Below are 8973 nucleotides of genomic sequence, written 5' to 3' on the forward strand. Positions count from 1 at the left end.
GAGTCTGTAGTTGCGTTGTGGTAAATTATGGGCTCAGTTTCTTAAACAAAGAAATAGCTCAGAAAAGTGAATTAACATTTGAATAACAAAACTTGGGTTGTGCAAACAGAGAGACAGGTCAAATGATATATAGAGCAGGAAATTGAGACTAAGATCTTTAGGTCATTATCCTTGGTATGAATCAACTGGAAATAGCTTCAGTGTTTGACTACATTCTTCCAGGTAACTGGACATATGTGGCCCATGTGGTAGGTAACCTAATATACTAGAAAAGTGTCATACATTGCTATGCTTATTTCAATGGTGACCAATCCATCTAAGCACAATTAAATTGGATATGTTTAGCATAGGGATATTGATATTCATTCATGATGAAAGCTTAGCATTTTTGTTGTAACTGTTCACAACTTAAGTATAGTTTCTTCAAAATGATATCTGTAGTGCAAATCCTGTTAGATCAATAGTTCTAGAGCTTCTCTTTGCACCTTTTAAAACTTAGAATGTAATATAATTTTTAATTTAGAGACTTGATCAAGATAAACTTATGAATTTTTTGTGGCAAGAAGAAAAAAGGTTAATTTGAAATTTTAAGTATTTCATAATTAGAAAAGGAAGGTTTGTTTTCTCCTTAAGGAATTAAAAGGAATTAATTTCTTTGAAGATATGCAAAAAAACAAAAACAAAACCAAAAAACAAAAACAAAAAAAAACACCTCCCAACAGTCATGAATTAGTTTATGAATGAAATGTTGGCTTTTTTCAGTATCTTAATATTTTCCTAGACTCCTAGACCACAGAAACAGGTGCTGTGAGGAACTGCCAGGGCCTTGTTCCCACTCTACTGAGGAATTTACTGCAACATCTATGGTGGTACAGATGTAGACATATCTTGCTTTTCTCAAAGCTGGCACCACCAACCTGCTGCTCCCATTTCTCATTTTGGTTACAGAATGTAGAGTAGTGCTGCAAGCCATCTTCAACAGCCCTTAGGGGCCAAAGCAGCCTGGGTTCAAGCACTGGATGGAGGCTCTGGCTATAAGAACTGAACCTGTGCCTCCCCTACCCTGTAGCCAGCTGTGACAATGCAGGTCACATCAGTTTCGTGTACCTGGTTCCTTTGCACATGACTACATCCTGATGTGTTGTCAGAGGGAGATTGGAGTACTTGAAATTATTACCTGTAGGTATATTTCCTTTTCCCTGGAAAATAAGTTTGGAGAATTCCTATTATACTTAATCTGAGCTTAAGTTTTTAGGGGAACATAATGCACTTAAAGTACTAAATTAATTCTGCTTATTGTGTCCTGGAAATGTGTTGTTTAGTTTTGCTTCAGGTAAGACATATTCACAAAATAATTTTCCCAATAGTTTCATACCTAAGAAATACTTGAGTAAGGGAAAATAATGAAGAAAAGTCCTCTTCCTTCTTATGCAACCCCCCCTATGACCTGCCATGCTTGAAGGAATTGGTTCTTTGGTTCATTTAGCTTTGTATTACGGCATTCTCAAGCTTATATCTGCCTGCATATCCCATTAACGCTAACTTCCACTTTCTTTGTAAAATTTAGTGTAATCATTACCTTCTATCTTCATCTTGATTTAAAAATCAAAAAGAAAAGGCTCAGCTTACCAAATATATGTATTAATGTATTACATAGACAAAACAAATTGCCATGATTGACAATGAAAATGCATTTCAAAATGAATTGTTTCCCATGTTTAGGAATCCCTCATTCTGAAGTACTCCAATCTATAAATATTTAAAATTCAATATGACATCATATAATTAAAAAATTCTGCACAAAACATAGTTTTATGAAATAGTTACTAAAAGCATTGTTTAAAATTATTAGAATATAAAATATAAATAAATTTTCGGTTTAGACTAAGGTTACATTTCCAATACATAGCATTATATATTTGCGAATACTCCAAAATTCAACATATTAGTACCTCAAGAATTTTTTGAAAAGAGATACCCAACATTAAAAATCATTGCAGGCTAATAACTCAGAAAAAAATTAAAAAGTAATTGTTACAGATTAAAGAATAGAAGTACAGGGATTGTGTTAGGGGCTGGACATGTTGTGTGAAGGAATCAATGTCTGACTGTTAGCGTGATTGCTCACTGCATTGATGTGAGTGCTGGATTCCTAAACCCTGAAGTGATAGAGAATGGAAGCACAGAAAAGCATGGGCCAAGTAGAATAGTTGGTAGGCAATGTGCAAAGCTAGCCCAAGCAGCAACCTCATCACAGGCTTGGGTTACAGGCATCTGAGGTTCAGTTGGGCAGTACTTTGAGAAACATGAAAGTTCAACACACTGGGGTCAATGTTTTCAGTCAGGCAGGGGTCTTCCTGCCATCCCAGAGACAGGTTGGTGGTCAGTGATCCTGTTTGTGAGGCTGGATCATGCTCCAGGTGGGAAGTGAAAAATTGGGTCAAAATTTCACCTCAGTGGGGAAAATCAAAAGAAAGCTATGCTAATGATTTAAGTAGAGTTAACCATTCTTAGGAAGAAAGGTAAGGGCATAATGAAGAGCAGCACAGAGATTTAATTCAATCTAAAGGAAAACTTTGTGGAACTGAATCAATAACTATGATTCAAGAGTTTGATTCCTAAGGGGGGATGAGTTTGCTGTGTAAAGGCATAATAAAATACCAAGTGTAGGAATCTTAGCAGAAAGATTTAAATGACAGAAAAAAATAGTGAGAAAATACAAATGGAACTATACGAGATAAAGAAATTGTCAGGAAATACTAAGAAAAGATTCACATAACAGGAGAAATGCCTGGGCAAGTATCAAATAAATAAAGTATCCTCAGCATGAACATAAATATTTAATATTCCTTTGTTTAGAAATCTTTAGGACTACAACCTCCAAAAGTTTCAGTCATTTCTATCAAGTCTTTATGAAGCCTTACAACTAAATATTTTATGGTCATAATAAGGAGTTCAGATCTGTGAAAACCACAAATCACACTTAAGTTTCAAGTATGTGTGCATTCATGTGTGTGTGTATGTTGTTTGTGCATGTCTGCGTATGTTACAGTGAACAATTTTGTATTATTGCCGTGGTATAAAATATGCTAAAACTATGGGTAAATTAAAATAAAAAGAACTGTAAAGATGAAAAAGCCATGAATACAATCAGGGGAGTTGTGTTAACTGATCGAACAGCAGGTGAGAGATGAGCTGGTTTATAACTCGTAGAGCTAAAACTAGAGGAAGTAACACTCATGAAATAGATGTTCATCAGATGGGAAAACCCAGATCGCAGAGTCAGCTAAAGCACCAGTACACACAAAATTGAAAAAGTGAAGAAAACAGCTATAAACTCAGAAAAACACGTACACGTTTCTTAAGGCAAGTTATGTTCTAATCAAAAACCAAAATAACTTAGATAATGACTTGAAACAATAATATAAGGTAAGTTACTTAAATTGATCCTACTAAAATTCTCCTAAATAGAAAACAGAGAGTGTTCCTCTTTCTCCACCTCCTTGCCAGCATAACCAGGAAGGGTGATAACATTTGAATTGTGAACGAACACAATGATTAATTTAAAAAATGGAAACAGAGAAAATATGCTACCTCATGTCTGCCCTGAGATTCATTGCAGGTAAGACTGCCGTGTCACAGGTGAATCAGTAGGTGGCAGAGAGAAGAGAGGCTCCATGTTCTGACCAGGGACATCTGAATGATTAGTAGCCTAATGTTACCTAAAAGAATAGAGCCTGAGAAGACCACCAGTTATGCACATCCAAGGCTCTGGTGGCTCCCAGGACCTAGCACAATCCAGAGACTTGAAGAACCCCACCTGAGACAAGGGTCCCAATTGAGAGTGATCTGAAGACAGATGTCCCTCACATGGGGTGATTCAGGCAGGCTTGGTGAGTAGGTAGCCTTAGATGACCACCAGATTGATTCCATGGGACCTGGATAGTGAGCTAGACTGAGATTACAACCAGTCAGGTGCCACTTAGGCATGGCAGGAGAGAGGAGCATGCCCAACATGATCCTTGCCTAGCACCACAGTTCAGGAGCAGGGCATAACATGCCTGACACCACTCCTAAGAAGACTCCTAATGCTCAGAGTTCCTGGTGCCACTAAGAGGAGCAATTCCTGGTGAAGAAATGGAAGAGAAAGAGAAACAGAAGGATGTGGGCACAACGAACAGAGGCAGAACTGGGTAGTGGGCCACAGTCTGATGTGAGTAGCCAGTGATCCCATCTCGGACCATGGTAAGTCCTGGACTATGCTGCTATTAGGGGTCGAGTCTGGGCATGTGGCCCTGCAGCAACAGAGATCTGTCACCACCAAAGACCAGGCCAATGTCACTGGGCTGGGCTCCAACCCAGGGACATGTTGATGTCTAAGAGCTGTGCAGAACTGGCTCCAGCCCTCATCTGGGCATCCTGGGAAGGCTAGCTCTGGGGGACATGAGAGTAGAATAACTGATCTTGACCCTTGTCAGATACAGTACTTGGAAGAACAGGCCCTACACATTCTGAGAGCTGTGGATGAGCAGGCCCCAGAGGATATGCGTGTGGGAGACCTGGCCCTCATGTCATGAGAGGAGGAGAGTTGTTCCTGCCCCTCACCAGCTGCAAAACTCGGGAGAGTGAGCCCTGCCCCTCAATGGGCAGGCAGCACAGTAGAGCTGACCCTGGTAGCAAGGGCGTGGGCAAGCCAGTCCTGAGGTTGTGAACGTGGAAAAGCTGGCCCTGTCACTTGTCTGCTGCGCAGTGAATTGGGCAAGAGAGAGATGTACCTTTACCCCTCGGTACTAGTTCAGGCAGGAGAGTGTGTGGGAGAATAGAGGGGTAATCTCTTACAATACTGTGTGGAAGCATCACCTGTAATTAAAATTTCAATGGCTAATAAGCTGAGGCAGGATTAGAAAATAGAATGTCTGGCAGAGGGAGAGGAATGCTACTGAATAGATTTTCTTTCTGGACTTCAAACATATTAAATTGAGGAGAGGTAAGTAGTCATGTTGAAGGTATAGGAGCAGTGGTAGAAAAGTCAGTGATTATAGGTAAGTGAGGGAGATCTGGCCTTCATTCTTCTCTGAGAGTGGAGGCACAGATGAGGAAGAGACACCCTTTCCCCTCTCTTGTCCACTCACCATCTATGGCAAGTAGGAGAGCTGGCCCTGGTGTCATAAGAGTGGGAGAACTGGCTTTATCCCTCACTAGTTGCAACACTTGGGAGAGTAAGTTGTGCAGTTCTTTTGGGTAGCAGATTAGAGCTTGCCTTAGCAGTGGGGGTTGCTGGTGAGCAGGCCAGGAGGGCCTGAAAAGGGGAATGCCTGAGGACTGACCAGCTCAGAAACCTCTCATGCCCACCCCAACACCAACTTTATTGATGAACAGCTGGATTGCATGAAGATGAAGGTCCTGCAGATCCAAAACTGCAGGATTTTCAAGAGAAGTCCCAGTGACATTCTGATATCTATAGAGTATGAGAAGTCCGAGGCTTTGTACCAGACCATGCTATTTGCAAGTAAAGAATTGTGGAAAAAAGAGTATATTACAGGGCCCATTGTAGCACACTACAGTTTCCACACTGAGAATTTTTTTCATGTTGGGAGGGAGGTTGCAAGGGTGGAGGGAGGGTAGCAGGGGAGAAGAGATCAGTGGTATTGGGGTGCATGATGTGAATTTCACAAAGAACCAATTAAAAGATTAAAAGAAGATGCTGTATCACGTGTTAAAAGAAGCGATATTTTATACTTGCTTGCTAAAGTGCTGAAAACATAATTGATATAGTAAAAAATGGAGAGATACCTTTGATCATTAACATTAGAATATTGTATAACAAAGATAGTTGTAGATGTAGTACAAAAGAGTAATTATAATACTACATGACATAAAATTTAAGGTTAAACAGCAGGAGGTAATATATTAAAATACAAATGAATAAGAAAAATACCAGAGACTTTGAAGATCACCAATGAAACAAAATATTAAAATTGAAGGATATTTAATGTTGAAATCAAACCAAATTATAAGACTATAATGTATTATAAATAACATGCATTGTATTAAATTATAGTATTATTAATATAGATAAAACATATAATATAGTATTATTGAGAAGAGAAAAGGTGTCATTAAATAAATCAAAATCTTTCTGTCTATAATTGAAGTTTTGATATTTTACACAATGTGTAGACCCCAAAATAGTGCATATTTAAGTGTTTTTTCCAAAGTGAAAAAACAGTTGAGCAAGGCTACACATTTCTAGTGATATTTTACTTAAATTTCCAAACAATTTCATTAGCTCAAATTTAACCAGTTAAATTTTCAAATAGGAAAGGAACCAAATAATTTGAGATTTATATTTGTTTTCATTCTGTTGTAATGAGATTATAAATATTTCATTTTCTTGGTTTTACTTTACAATGCAAGTGTTTACTATGATATATATGAATCTTGAACTGTGAGAAAGGCTTGGTAGACCAAGTCTTTGCTGTACAAACGTGACGATCTCAAATCAGTTCCCTAATATCCATACAAAATATCTGAATCTGGTTACAAATGTCTATTACCCTATGGTGGAACAATGGGGATAGATTCCCTGAGTTTACTGGACAGACAGACTAGCAAAGACAGCAAGCTTAAGTCAGTCACAGACTTGTCTGAAAAACAAAGAGGAGAGAAACAGAGGACGGTGCTTCTGCTTACCCGTATTTATTCATAAATCTATCATACACATGTACACATCATACACATATGTATAGATCATGGGAATATGAATCTCAAAAGGACTTGTGAATAATTAGTAATTATATTTTATTTGAAATATATCATGTTGCCTGAGAAATTTTGTGTGGTTTTGCTTGCTGCAGCACAATCATTTAACAAAGCTTTGTGCAATCTCTTAGCTAACACAGATTCATCTAAGATAACACATGGATCATATAACTTCCGACCTTGCTTATGGCTCCCAAAGCTTAGCTTACTATGCTTTCTCTCCCAATGCTCACAGTGTGTGCCAAAACATGACTTATGAACTTGAAATATGGAGGCATGAAAGATTGAATGTGATTTCTTTGAGTACAAACTGATTTAAGAACCAAGATACATATTAAAAAGATGAGGAATGGACAAGCCTTCACCATAATTAACACAGATTTACAAGTCACACTTTAAATATCTGGCCCCATTGATCCTATTAGTTTCTTAATGCTTAGTTGTAAGAACAGCTGGACATTCTAAATAGCTTGAGCTGCCCCTTGCGGTTCAGCTGTGTTGACCCCACTCTTTAGAAGAATCAATTCATTACTAGACTCTCAGCTTCCAAGTCACCTCTTCATCCATCTTTAGGCTGTGTTGGATTGTTACTCTTATTTAATGTCTTGTGCCTAAGTTGTTAAATATGAAATAAAAAGTGTTGTAGTCAAAACCTGCCAGTCATCTTTCAAGTCCATTCTCTCTTATCTCAGGCAACAGAACATCAGCTGAGTTCTAGGAATAGGTCTTATTAAAGTTCCTTTTATGAACTCTCTTGAAGTCTTGGGACGTTTCCACATAATGGATCTAGCTCATATGAACAAGTGAAGTACATCTGCTGATTGCAGAGAAATCTTTGGTTTGTGTGTGTGTGTGTGTGTGTGTGTGTGTGTGTGTGTGTGTGTGAAAGAGATAGAGAGAGACAGGGGAGAGGAGATAGAGAATATACTGTTCTAAACATATGGACTTAAATTTGTAGGAGAAAGTCAAGAAAACTTTAAGCAAGTCAAAGTGCTCTTCGGTCACTCATGAACAAATTATTCCTCATGGATACTACTGTCATTTTCATAGGATTAAATCATACATATTCATATGTAATATATACAATATATGTTTATAAACAGTAAATAGCATACTTACAAGTAACATTAATATCTAGAATATTTTCATGTTTCTGAATATATATACTATATATTATATATCTGAATATAGTGTATTTTCCACTTTAGGCAAGAAAAAAAAGAATTGATTAAAATGCTGACATCCTTTGCTATTTGTACCAGCTCAGACTCTTATAAATTTGTTTGTTATATTCAAAACAGGAATCAAAGAAAGAACTGATGTTCTAGGCTTAAATAGGGTGATCATTCTCTCTCATTCTTTTCTGTTTCTTAGATATATAATGGAGTGGTAAGGGGTTCTAATAGATATCATCCAAATAAGATGTTAATTTCTTTGATAAGTGAAGTTTATTAACTTACTCAATGCACCAATCACATTGCTTTAACTAGGGAGAGTTATCTTGTCCATGTGAAAACCTGGTAAACAGAGGTAGTATAAATATAAAACAATTACTGGCCAATGTGCTTCTAAAGGATTTTAGTAAGCAATAGACAATTGTAAATCTCAGATTGCATGTGGTATGGAGTGTAACTTTGAACTCCAACCTAGCCTCACAGTTACCTTTGTCAGGGTGGAATTTTGTGATACAGAAGGGAACACTGTCACCTTGCCTTCTGACTCTTTTCAATACATATTATGAGTTCTCTTTCATAGTCTAAGACCTTCTTACCGGAACACAGGAACACACAATAGACTGTTTGATATTCTACTTACTTAAATAGACTGTGTAAAAACAGTTTATTTAATAAAGTAATTTCTCACTCGTAGGAAACTAGGCCAGACAGCCAATTAGCATATCTGTCTTGCTCTCTGGAGTACCAGGATGATTAAAGAGTATTCCTTCAAGCAGAGGGAGAGGTATTCGAAGCTGGGAGTCACTCTGACATATGAGTTTTAGTGGCTCCCATTATCTGCATTTATCTTCACTTTTGATTTTTCAAAAGATATTCTGATACATTAAAGATTTACCATTCCCTATATAACTTTAATGTTCAATTAACAGTTCTTTATATTCTGTGTCTTGCTAATTTATTTTCTATTCTATACTTAGTGCACTGAAGGCAGTTCCTGACTCTGGTTACTTCACTGATAATGGATATCCTTTCAGCT

The 8973-nt window shown here is 37.5% G+C and overlaps 1 pseudogene; it reads left to right on the plus strand.

Moving 5' to 3' along the window:
* The first annotated feature begins 3600 nt into the window (after window positions 1-3600).
* Window positions 3601-3720, plus strand: LOC116100197 (annotated as a pseudogene).
* Window positions 3721-8973: the final 5253 nt, after the last annotated feature.

Source organism: Mastomys coucha, unplaced genomic scaffold (assembly GCF_008632895.1).
Source record: "Mastomys coucha isolate ucsf_1 unplaced genomic scaffold, UCSF_Mcou_1 pScaffold20, whole genome shotgun sequence".
Lineage (NCBI taxonomy): Eukaryota > Metazoa > Chordata > Mammalia > Rodentia > Muridae > Mastomys > Mastomys coucha.